Here is a 12,840-nt window from a genome sequence, read left to right as displayed (position 1 = left end):
GGTGACAAGCGTTGCTGACTTTTGAGAATAACTTAAATTGAACTACACTTATTTTATTAATGGTGGGGTATTTTAGATTTACATGAAACACATTAGTACATACAGAAAAATGAATATCTGTAAAGACGTAACAACAAGCACCCTCTTTGCGCCGGCTAGTCGAAGAGGACACTCAGTGAAGCGACCGTGCTGTGGCAGGAGCACGAAGCACGTACTTAGCATGAACATTCTGAGCTCATAAGTAATGTATTTGACTTTATGAAAGAGAGGTCATATGTTTCATCCCTCGAGCATTCCCTCTGCCCTAGATAAGTGCACTGATTTATTTATGAAGTGAGTCATGAAGCCGTTGTATGCTAAGTGTACTACAATAGCCTACAACTATTGTAAGTAGTTCTCAAGATACCAACACTAGGATGCAGTTGACCTCCGTGCTAGACCCACATATGTTCAATTAGGTAGAAATATGCGCATCTTGCTTGCCACAGGAATATGTCAACATCACACGGATAGTTCATAGTGACACATGCCATGTGTGCACGAACATTGTCCTGTTGAAAGTTGACACTACGATACTGTCACTTGAGAGGTAACAATGTAGATACACAGTGAAGAGCCAAAGAAACTGGTGCACCTGCCTAATATCGTCTAGCGCCCCAGCGAGCACGCAGAAATCAAATGGCTCTGAGCACTATGGGACTTAACATCTGAGGTCATCAGTCCACTACACTTAGAACTACTTAAACCTAACTAAACTAAGAACATCACACACCTCCATGCCCGAGGCAGGATTCGAATCTGCGACCGTAGCAGTCGCGCGGTTCCGTACTGACGCGCATAGAACTGCTCGGCCACACAGGCAGGCCGCAGACGTCCCACAAAGCTTTGTGTCGTGCAGTCAGCAAGAGTACACGAGTGGCTCTTTGGCCCCGAAAGCCCATATCTATGATGTTTCGTTGAATGGTTCGCACGCTGAAACTTGTTGTAGGCCCAGCACCGAAATCTGCAGCAATTTGAGGAAGGGTTGCACTTTTGTCACGTTGAACGGTTTTCTTCAGTCTTCGTCGGTCCCGTCCTTGCAGGATCTTTTTCCGGCCGCAGCGATGACGGAAATTTGACGATTTACCGTAGTCCAGATATTCACAGGACACTCGTGAAATGTCCGTACGGGGAAAGCCTCACTTCATCGCTACCTCGGAGATGCTGTGTCCCATCGGTCGTGGGCCGACTATAACACCACGTTCAAACTCATTTAAATCTTGATAACCTTTCACTGTAGCAGCAGTTACCGATCTAACAACTGCGCCGGACACTTCTTGTCAGATATACGAGGTGCGGCTAGAAAAAAACCGGACTGATGCTGGAAAAAACATTTATTTACAATTATTTACAATTTCATGTTATCTCCTTCAATGTACTCTCCTCCTCGGTCTCTACACCGCTCCATACGAATTTTCCACTGTTCATAGCAATGCTGCAGATCATTTTCGGTAAGTCCATACATTACTTCCGTCGCTTTTTCTTTTACTGCTTCAACAGTCTCAAATCTAGTTCCTTTCAAAGCTGACTTGACTTTAGGGAAAAGAAAAAAGTCACAGGGGGCCAAATCAGGTGAGTAGGGTGGATGATCTAAGATGGGAATGTTGTGTTTTGCCAAAAACGTCTTCACTGACAACGCACTGTGAGCTGGGGCATTGTCTTGGTGAAGGATCCATGACTTTTTTCTCCACAAATCGTTCCGTTTTCTCCGTACTCGCTCACGTAGGGTAGCCAGGACGCTAATGTAGTAATGCTGATTCACTGTTTGTCCCTCTGGTACCCAATCAATGTGCACAATCCCTTTGATGTCAAAAAAAAAAAAAAAACAATCATCATTGCCTTGAATTTCGATTTTGACATTCGTGCATTTTTTTGTCGTGGAGAACCAAGAGTTTTCCAATGCATCGATTGGAGTTTAGTTTCGGGATCGTAAGTAAAAAACCACGATTCATCGCAAGTAATAACATTTTGTAAGAAGGTGGGATCACTTTCAATGTTTTCCAGGATGTCAGAACAAATCATTCTTCGGCGTTCCTTCTGTTCAATTGTGAGACACTTTGGAACCATTTTTGAACACACTTTGTTCATGTTGAAACTTTCATGAAGAATCTGCCTAACACTTTCCTTGTCAACTCCTGTTAACTCAGACACTGATCTGATTGTTAAACGGCGATCTTGTCGAACAAGTTTACCGATTTTTTCAATGTTTGCATCAGTTTTTGCTGACAATGGTCTGCCAGTGCGAGTGTCATCACTGGTGTCTTCGCGGCCATCTTTAAATCGTTTAAACCACTCAAACACTTGTGTTCGCGATAAACAATCATCGCCGTACACTTGCTGTAACATTACAAACGTTTCACTTGCAGATTTTCCTAGTTTGAAACAAAATTTGATGTTAACACGCTGTTCTTTCTGTACACTCAACATTTTCCGACGCACAGACAAAACGTCAACTACTTAAAACAGACGCCACGGGCAGACTGAGTGCAGGAGGCAGATGAAACTCGAGCAGTAGGCGGAGCGAGAGTCACGTGACAGGCCACGCGACTTTCAGCCTTATTGCATTCGTTTTATTGTTTCACCAGTACTAGTCCGGTTTTTTCTAGCCACACCACGTAGGCGTTGTCGACCGCAGCGCCCTATTCTGCCTCTTTACATATCTCAGTACTTGAATACGCATGCCTATATCAGTTTCTTTGCCGCTTCCGTGTATTTGACTGCGTATGAGCCCTAATTTCTCGTATCTTATCTTCATGGTCCTCACAAGAAATGTATGTTGACGGCAGTAGAATCATTCAGCAGTCAGCTTCAGATTCCGATTCTCTAAATTTTCTCAATAGTGTTCATCGAAAAGAACATTACATTTCCTCCAGGCAGTCCCGTTTGAGTTCCCGAAGCATCTCAGCAATACCTACTTGTTGTTCGAATCTACCAGTAGCAAATCTAGCAACCCGCCTCTGAATTGCTTTGATGTTGTCCTCTTATCCGAGCTGGTGTAGATCCTAAACACTAAAAACTAAAAATCGTACAGGCCGACCTCGTCTGTTGACTGACAGAGACCGCCGACAGTTGAAGAGGGTCGTAATGTGTAAAAGGCAGACATCTGTCCAGTCCATCACACAGGAATTTCAAACTGCATCAGCATCCACTGCAAGTACTATGACAGTTAGGCGGGAGGTGAGAAAACTTAAACTTCATGATCGAGTGGCTGCTCATAAGCCACACATCACGCCGGAAAATGCGAAACGACGCTTCAGTGTAGGATGTCCATGGCGTTCCGTTGTGCCATCAGCGTTGCTTGAATCCTGTAGTCTGAAGTCATATCCGATGGTTCCCCACACCATCACGCTATGATTAATGCTACTGTGGTTCTTCAAAACTTTTGATGAATGGGACCTTGTCCAAGCCGCCGCCATGCTTTTCCAACGATGGTCATCTGGTGTAGCGCCGAACCTCAGTTCGTCGCTAAACACAGTGCGACATCTTTCATCAGACGCATGTGCTACCTAGTCACAATACCATTCCAAATGCCGCCATATGTGTTATTGTGTTAACGACAGCGTCCGTGTGGGCTCACAACTGCCTAGTTCAGCTGCTGCCATTCTACGACCGACAGTGCGGTATGACACAGGATGTTGCTGGGAGTCCACTAACTGTTCTCAGATGGCAGACACAGACGTTAAGTGGTTACGATACGCTTGCTACACAGTACGGTCCTACTCCCTCCTATTAGTCGGACGTGGTGGACTGCAGTCTTGACGACGAGTATGCGTTCCCATGTAGTCCATCGTTAGGTCATTATCACAGCCGAATGCCCCATTGCACGATTCGACCAGCCGGTCAAATTAAGACCCACAAACGGCCCCTTTCAAACTCCATCTGGTACGGGTAACGGTGTCTCAGAAGAGTACACCACACCTCCGTGTCCTTCATTATGATCATTCAACATGTGATGCGGTTGACGCCCCTTATATACCCTAGCACAGGCTGTTCCAGCTCGTGGGCACCGTTGTGAGCCGCGGAGCGCTCCCTGCTCCAGGGAGCCGTGTCGCTCGCTGTGACCAGTCAAGTGGGCCAGCACGCCGGCACGTGGCACGGCTGGCTGAGGTAGGCGGCAAGGCAAGCGTTTTGATGTGCCAGCTGCGTCTTGCAAGATCGACAACCTCACACTCTTAGCTGCTAAGACGTGGTGACGTGCTACACCAGGAAACACGATCTTCAGGAAATAAATAAGAAACAAATGTTTTACAAGAAATTGCATACTAAATTTATTGGGCCTCTGTAGCTTGAAATTTTCTTTTCATTGCAAGATCGGAAATATCAGGCGTCAAAGTGTTCACAGCGTTAATGCGGAGGATGGCCTTCATTGTTGCATCGTGAAGAAGCGATCGTTCCTTACTTTATAACTGTTTTCATTGCTCAGAAAAGCTGCTCACATCAAAACGTAGATACGAACATGCACATGATCTGAGCGGCATTGTTGTGAAGTTTGGGAAATGTTTTTTCTGTAATGAACACTACCATCGTGACGAATACAACGTGATGTAGTACCTCTCTTTCAACAAAGCTGAATTTTGCAAATCAATAATCTCCAATTGAAGTGACGATGACAAGTCATCGGTGGAAACTGAAAAAGGAGTGCTGAACACCGTAAGTTCCATTTACAAACTAGTGAGGTCTCGGAATCGTGTTTCAAACGACGTGATGAGCTGCTTTAAGTTTGCTTGGTAATCGCCGAAAGTAGTACCTTCAGGTAGTTTTAAAGAAGCAAGATGATTGAAGAACGTTAGATGTCCATTACTCATCTGCCTCTCAAATAAACGTAACTTTTCCATGAACACTTTGATCTGGTCGTGCATGTCAACGATTAGCTGCCCTTTGCCCTGCAATGACAGATTTAAATTATTCAGATGCATAGTTATGTCAGCTAGGAACGCCAGGTCTGATATCCATTTTATATCTTTCAGACAACGCATTTCTTCCCCTTTCATTTCGAGAAAATGGGTATTTCCTCACTAATGGCAAAGAAAACATCAAGAACTTTTCCCCGGCTCAGCCAACGAACTGTACTGTGGTAAGATATATCCCCATACTCCGCTTCCACATCTTTCAGGAATCCTTTGACGACGCACAAAATTCACACACTTCACGACATCTTTCATTACGCCACCTAGCTCTACTGTTTCAGCACACAGTGCCTCTTGGTGCATTACAGAACACGAACTATGCTGCATGTTTTGATACCCTCCGTATTACGAATCCGTTTTTAAACATACGTCTACTGGTATGTCGTTCTTAAGCCTAGCTACCAGTTCTCTGCGTGTAACGCCTTCTACCTGACTGTATTTAATTCTGTATATTGTACCTCTTCGCAGAATTAAATACTGTATGACATACAAAACACTGCGGTCGAGCATGCCTCTCAATGAATAGAAAGGTATCCTCCAACAGAGGTACAGAGCTCCCGCGGCTAGTCACAGCTGTCATTGAGCACGGATTATTACGGCTGCATGCGGCCAGGGGGCAGTGAGTTCGCTTTCCCCCTCCACGCGGGCTCCGAGCTGCCGCAGTGAGGGCTCCGGACTGCTCCGGCTCCCTGGAGCTCGGTTGGAACAGCCTGCCCTAGCAGGTTCGGTAACGATGTGAAACACGAACAACACTAATGCACCTTGGTGGCATTCTACGTGTCCCGGAGAACTGCAACTCGAATCATTTACATATTCTCTAATGATGTCTACATGTACAAAGTCACATCGATATCTGCCCCTGTTTTCTACTATGAGACTTAACATCTGAGGTCTAGGCGCTGCAGTCTGGAACCGCGGGACTGCTACGGTCGCAGGTTCGAATCTTGCCTCGGGCATGGATGTGTGTGATGTCCTTAGGTTAGTTAGGTTCAAGTAGTTCTAAGTTTAGTGGACTGATGACCTAAGATGTTAAGTCCCATAGTGCTCAGAGCCATTTGAACCATCTTTTGCACTCTGCGAGTCGCTGTGAAGCCTGTGTCAGAGGATACTTTTTAGTATACTATAAATTAATATTGCTTTCCTTTTCATTTAAGCATGGAATGTGGGAAGAATGACCGCACCTGTGTGAGATGTTATTTACATAATTTAGTCTCACGCGTCTCTATGCAGTATACAGAGCATCCGAGGAGGAACCGCACGTGTCGCAATACACGTCCTAAATTAGACACTTGTGACCATTTGGTTAAATTAACTGACCGATGGCAAGTTTGCGAAATTGTATGAACCATTCAAAGTAAATATAACATATAAGAACAGTAATGCCATAATCACAATGGAAACCTTTTCACATGAATTACCCGAATACAGCCCGCATCTCGTGGTCGTGCGGTAGCGTTCTCGCTTCCCACGCCCGGGTTCCCGGGTTCGATTCCCGGCGGGGTCAGGGATTTTCTCTGCCTCGTGATGGCTGGGTGTTGTGTGCTGTCCTTAGGTTAGTTAGGTTTAAGTAGTTCTAAGTTCTAGGGGACTGATGACCATAGATGTTAAGTCCCATAGTGCTCAGAGCCTTACCCGAATACAAATGACAGTTCAGTATGCGATACTACCGCCATCTGTGTACGTGCTTGTCGCTTCCCAATCACTTTTGTCACCTCAGCGTATTCCTAGATTCATCATTTAAAGATAGTTCTGGAAACTTTCTAAGTAGGCCTTCGCGGGATTGTTTGTGCCTGTCTTCAAGCGTCTACCAATTCAGTTCTTTCAGCATTTTCGCGACTCCCTCCCATGGGTCCAAAAACATGCGACCATTCTTTCTGCCCTTCTCCGTATCCATTCGTTACCTCCTGTTAGTCCCAGTTGATATGGATTCGATGCACTTGAGCAATATTCTAGGATAGGTCGGGAAAGTGGTTTGTACGCAATCTCGTATGTAGACTGATTGCACTTCCTTAGTATTCTGCCAATGAATCGCAGTACCTACGATTGAGACTACGTGATCGTTCATTTCCTGCCCCTACAAATTGCCACCCAAGCATTTGTACGAGTTAACAGATTCGAACAATGACTCAGTGGCATAGTGGTCGTAGGATACCATATTTTTTCGTTTTGTGAAAAGCAAAATCTTATTTTTCTGATCATACAAAGTGATTTATCAATATTTGAACCACTTCTAAATCTTATCGTTGGCTGACTGGCTATTGGCTTTGATTTTCTCAGACTGTTCTTTATTATAGATAAATATATCTGCGAAGAAGGGGGGTGAGGAGATGGAATTAGAACAGGGAGAAGGAGATGAACTGAGAGGAAACAAGCTGATGAACAGAGAGAGGGGAAGGAGGAGATGGATAGAGAGGAGTAGGAGGATATGGACAAAGAGGGGGGAGGGTGGGAGATGGACACAGAGATGGAGAAGGAGCATATGGACTATTAGAAGACTGGAATCAATACATACTCAGGCAACGCCGGGTACTGAGCTTATAAACACATAAAAAGAATATTTTGGATATGAATTTTTGAGCTGACAAGAAAAATCCCTCAGAGAGAGTCAATCTTGTGTCCCCATCACCCACAAAAGAAAGCCATCTCTCAGCTGACTGGTCCAATATACATCTGTTTTTTACAGTTTTTTGTTTTTTGTTGAAGCTGACGGCGTAGTTCCTGCGCAGACGTCTCTTGCACGCCAGGAATAAAATCAGTCTCGAAACATTGTGGGCAGACGATGTATAGGGCTATGAAGCAACACACATTTCTCAATGAGGAATTTGAAACTTTTAGCTGAGGACAAGAACATGCAGAGGAATATGGTTGACGTTTAAAAGAATAGTTGACCATGCACTGAACAGATATGCACCTATCAGTACAGTTTGTGATGGGAGGGGCCCACCATGTATTCAGTCACTGTAAAGAAACTTCTAAAGAAACAGTGAACACTGCATAATACGTGTAAAACAAAGCATAGGACCGTAGGCAGAGAGACACTGATTAAAGCGCATTTAGCTGTCAAGAAGGCAATGTTTGAAGGCTTCAGTGATAACCATAGTAGAACACCATCGAAACATCTTTCACTAAGAACGAATAAATTCTTGTCAAATGTAAAGGCTGTTGGTAGCACCAAAAGTACTGTCAAAAATGGTTCGTATGGCTCTGAGCACTATTAATATTGTCTGCAATGTCGTTAATACATAAAGTGAAGAGGAAGGAGCCCAGTACAATTCCCTGGGGCACACGTGTAGTTACTCGCTGATAACCTCTGCGTTGAGCGACCATAAGCTCGAACCTGAAGTTACATCTACATCGGTCGATGACTCTCCATCCAAGATACATCCCGTGTCCTCCAAATAAAGAAATCCTCAATTCAGTCACAGATCTCGCTTGACACCCACCGTGAAGGTACTTTGGATAATACGTGTATGTGAGGTACAAAGTCAGATTCCTTTTAGACGTCAAGAAACACAGGATCTGTCTGGCTGCCTTGATTCATGGATTTCAGGATGTCATGTGAGAAAACAGCAAGATGGGTTTCACATGATCGATGGGGGAAATCATTGCGTTCAAGATCTCTCATTACATTCGCGCTCACAGCGGGTTATGAGTTCTACAACAAGTGGATGTCAAGGATATTGGACGGTAGTTTCGTGGATAACATCTGCTGCCCTTCTTGTAGTTAGTTGTGACCTGTGCTTTCTTCCAACCACTGGACACAGTTTGTTGTTCGAGGGAACTTGGGTAACTCAGCCGTTAATTCGGTATAGGACTGATATGGATTCCACTGGGGCAAGGAGCGATGTAGAATTCTAACGACTTCAGCTGTTCCTAAACGCCACTAACAATACTATCTATTTTACCCATCTCTGTAGCGGTGCGAGAATTAAATTGGGGCATAAATACTGGGTTCTCGTTCGTGAAAAAACATTTATGATTTTTCTTTCGTATCTTCGATTTCAGTTCCGGTCTTGCCCATGAGTGAATGAACAGCACCTTTGCCGGCCGGGGTGGTCGAGCGGTTCTAGGCGCTTCACTCTGGAACCGCGCGACCGCTACGGTTGCAGGTTCGAATCCTGCCTCGGGCATGGATGTGTGTGATGTCCTTAGGTTAGTTAGGTTTAAGTAGTTCTAGGGGACTGATGACCTCAGATGGTAAGTGCCATAGTGCTCAGAGCCATATGAACCATTTTTGACAGTACTTTTGGTGCTACCAACAGCCTTTACATTTGACAAGAATTTATTCGTTCTTAGTGTTCTACTATGGTTATCATTGAAGCCTTCAAACATTGCCCTCTTGACAGCTAAATGCGCTTTAATCAGTGTCTCTCTGCCTACGGTCCTATGCTTTGTTTTACACGTACTATGCAGTGTTCACTGTTTCTTTAGAAGTTTCTTTACAGTGACTGAATACATGGTGGGCCCCTCCCATCACAAACTGTACTGATAGGTGCATATCTGTTCAGTGCATGGTCAACTATTCTTTTAAACGTCAACCATATTCCTCTGCATGTTCTTGTCCTCAGCTAAAAGTTTCAAATTCCTCATTGAGAAATGTGTGTTGCTTCATAGCCCTATACATCGTCTGTCCACAATGTTTCGAGACTGATTTTATTCCTGGCGTGCAAGAGACGTCTGCGCAGGGACTACGGCGTCAGCTTCAACAAAAAACAAAAAACTGTAAAAAACAGATGTATATTGGACCAGTCAGCTGAGAGATGGCTTTCTTTGTGGGTGGTGGAGACAGAAGATTGACTCTCTCTGAGGGATTTTTCTTGTCAGCTCAAAACTACATATGCAAAATATTCTTTTTATGTGTTTATAAGCTCAGTACCCGGCGTTGCCTGAGTATGTATTGATTCCAGTCTTCTAATAGTCCATATGCTCCTTCTCCATCTCTGTGTCCATCTCCCACCCTCCCCCCTCTTTGTCCATATCCTCCTACTCCTCTCTATCCATCTCCTCCTTCCCCTCTCTCTGTTCATCAGCTTGTTTCCTCTCAGTTCATCTCCTTCTCCCTGTTCTAATTCCATCTCCTCACCTCCCTCTTTCACTATCAGTTTCCTCCTCCCTCCTATCCTCCTCCCTGTCTCTCTATCCATCTCCTCCTCTGCCATCTCCATTTCATCTCTTCCCCCTTCCTTTCAGTGTCCATCTCCTCTTCTCCCATCTGTCTCTCCATGTCCTCCTGTTCCTTTACTCTATCCATTTCCTCCTCCATCTCTGTCTGTTCATCTCCTCCTCCCTTACCCTCTACCTATCTCTTCCTCCCCCTGTCTCTGTCCATATTCTCCTCTTTCCTTTCTCTGCCATCTCCTCCCCTCCTATCTGTCTCTGTCCATTTCCCCTCCCTTATCTCTGTCCATCTCCTCCCTCTCCTATCTGTGCCTGTCTGCTCCTTCCCCCTCACTGTCTGTCCATCTCCTCTCCCCCCCCCCCACCCCACTCTTCTCTCTCCTTACTCTCATGCTCACTCCAATAGGATACTGGTGGTTGTTACCTCCACAGTATTTCTTTCCAGATTGTAACTGATATGTCTATTAAATTTTTATTGAAATTATTCCATGGGTTTAGGATGAGCTTTTTACCCATAGCTTTCAAAAAATTGTTCAAATGGCTCTAAGCACTATGGGACTTAACATCTGAGGTCATCAGTCCCCTAGATTTAGAACTACTTAAAACTAACTAACCTAAGGACATCATACACATCCATGCCCGAGGCAGGATTCGAAACTGCGACCGCAGCAGCAGCGCGGTTCCGGACTGAAGCGCCTAGAACCGCACTGCCACAGCGGCCAGCCCCACATACGCACATGTCAAAAATATTTCACATATATTTAACATATTTCACACATGTTTGTACACACACTTCACCGGTATCTCTAGCGAATTTCGCCCTAGAGTTTCATTTTCACGCAGATCTGTGTTTATGATGTCGTATCTCTTCAACTGTGTGCTGTACAATGATACAACTTTGCAGGTACATCCAGTCTTATATGTGGCTACTGCCTGAGAAATGTATTTTGGATAAAGTCAGTAGCAACGAAGTAAAAAATTTAAATATCTTGCATGTTAAGGTAGTATTTCAAGCAACTCGGTTCTGATGAAGTCATATCTCCTGAACTAAGAGTTTTACAGTTACTAGCGAAGAAGTAGTAAATTAAAATACCATGCTTCAGGCGGCAGTTTTATTGTAGGAAAAGCGAAAATGTAGTAAGCGGTAGACGTTTCTATTTTCGTCATTTTGTGTGGGTCGTCAGAGAGAGAATCTTTCGTAAAGCTTTCAAATTAGGTGTATAGATTGTTGCAAGTCTACACGTGCTCTCCTTTTTAAATACTTGATGACTAAAGTATGTTTATTCAAGCGTCGAGTGCTACACTGCTTTTTCACACTTACTCTTTCTCTTCGATAGGTGGATGGTTCTTACCCCATAGCGATTCCTTCTAGACAGCAAGCTATATGTGTACCAAGTTTGGTTTAAATCGGTCCACTGGTTTAAAAGGAGATGTGAAACATAAGTGGATAGATACGTACATGTATGCAATCATATATACATATTTACATCCATTTCAATACACTACTGGCCATTAAAATTGCTACACCACGAAGATGACGTGCTACAGATGCGAAATTTAACCGACAGGAAGAAGATGCTGTGATATGCAAATGATTAGCTATTCAGAGCATTCACACAAGGTTGGCGCCGGTGGCGACACCTACAACGTGCTGACATGAGGAAAGTTTCCAACCGATTTCTCATGCACAAACAGCAGTTGACCGGCGTTGCCCGGTGAAACGTTGTTGTGATGCCTCGTGTAAGGAGGAGAAATGCGTACCATCACGTTTCCGATTTTGATAAAGGTCGGATTCAAGCCTATCGCGATTGCGGTTAATCGTTTCGCGACATTGCTGCTGGCGTTGGTCAAAATCGAATGACTGGTAGCAGAATATGGAATCGGTGGATTCGGGAGGGTAATACGGAACGCCTTGCTGGATCCCAAAGGCCTCGTATGACTAGCAGTCGAGATGACAGGCATCCTATCCGCATGGCTGTAATGGATCATGCAGCCACGTCTCGATCCCTGAGTCAACAGATGGGGACGTTTGCAAGACGACAACCATCTGCACGAACAGTTCGACGACGTTTGCAGCAGCATGGACTATCAGCTCGGAGACAATGGCTGCGGTTACCCTTGACGCTGCATCACAGACATGAGCGCCTGCGATGGTGTACTCAACGACGAACCTGGGTGTACGAATGGTAAAACGCCATTTTTTCGGATGAATCCAAGTTCTGTTTACAGCATCATGATGGTCGCATCCGTGTTTGAGGACATCGCGGTGAACGCACATTGGAAGCGTGTATTCGTCATCGCCATACTGGCATATGCACCGAAATTGCGTGAGAATGTAATCACATGTCAGTTCTAGTATAATACACTCCTGGAAATGGAAAAAAGAACACAGTGACACCGGTGTGTCAGACCCACCATACTTGCTCCGGACACTGCGAGAGGGCTGTACAAGCAATGATCACACGCACGGCACAGCGGACACACCAGGAACCGCGGTGTTGGCCGTCGAATGGCGCTAGCTGCGCAGCATTTGTGCCCCGCCGCCGTCAGTGTCAGCCAGTTTGCCGTGGCATACGGAGCTCCATCGCAGTCTTTAACACTGGTAGCATGCCGCGACAGCGTGGACGTGAACCGTATGTGCAGTTGACGGACTTTGAGCAAGGGCGTATAGTGGGCATGCGGGAGGCCGGGTGGACGTACCGCCGAATTGCTCAACACGTGGGGCGTGAGGTCTCCACAGTACATCGATGTTGTCGCCAGTGGAGGGACGAATGGA

The sequence above is a fragment of the Schistocerca americana genome, chromosome X (assembly GCF_021461395.2).
Source record: "Schistocerca americana isolate TAMUIC-IGC-003095 chromosome X, iqSchAmer2.1, whole genome shotgun sequence".
NCBI lineage: Eukaryota > Metazoa > Arthropoda > Insecta > Orthoptera > Acrididae > Schistocerca > Schistocerca americana.
Note: the sequence above shows the minus strand (reverse complement) of the source record.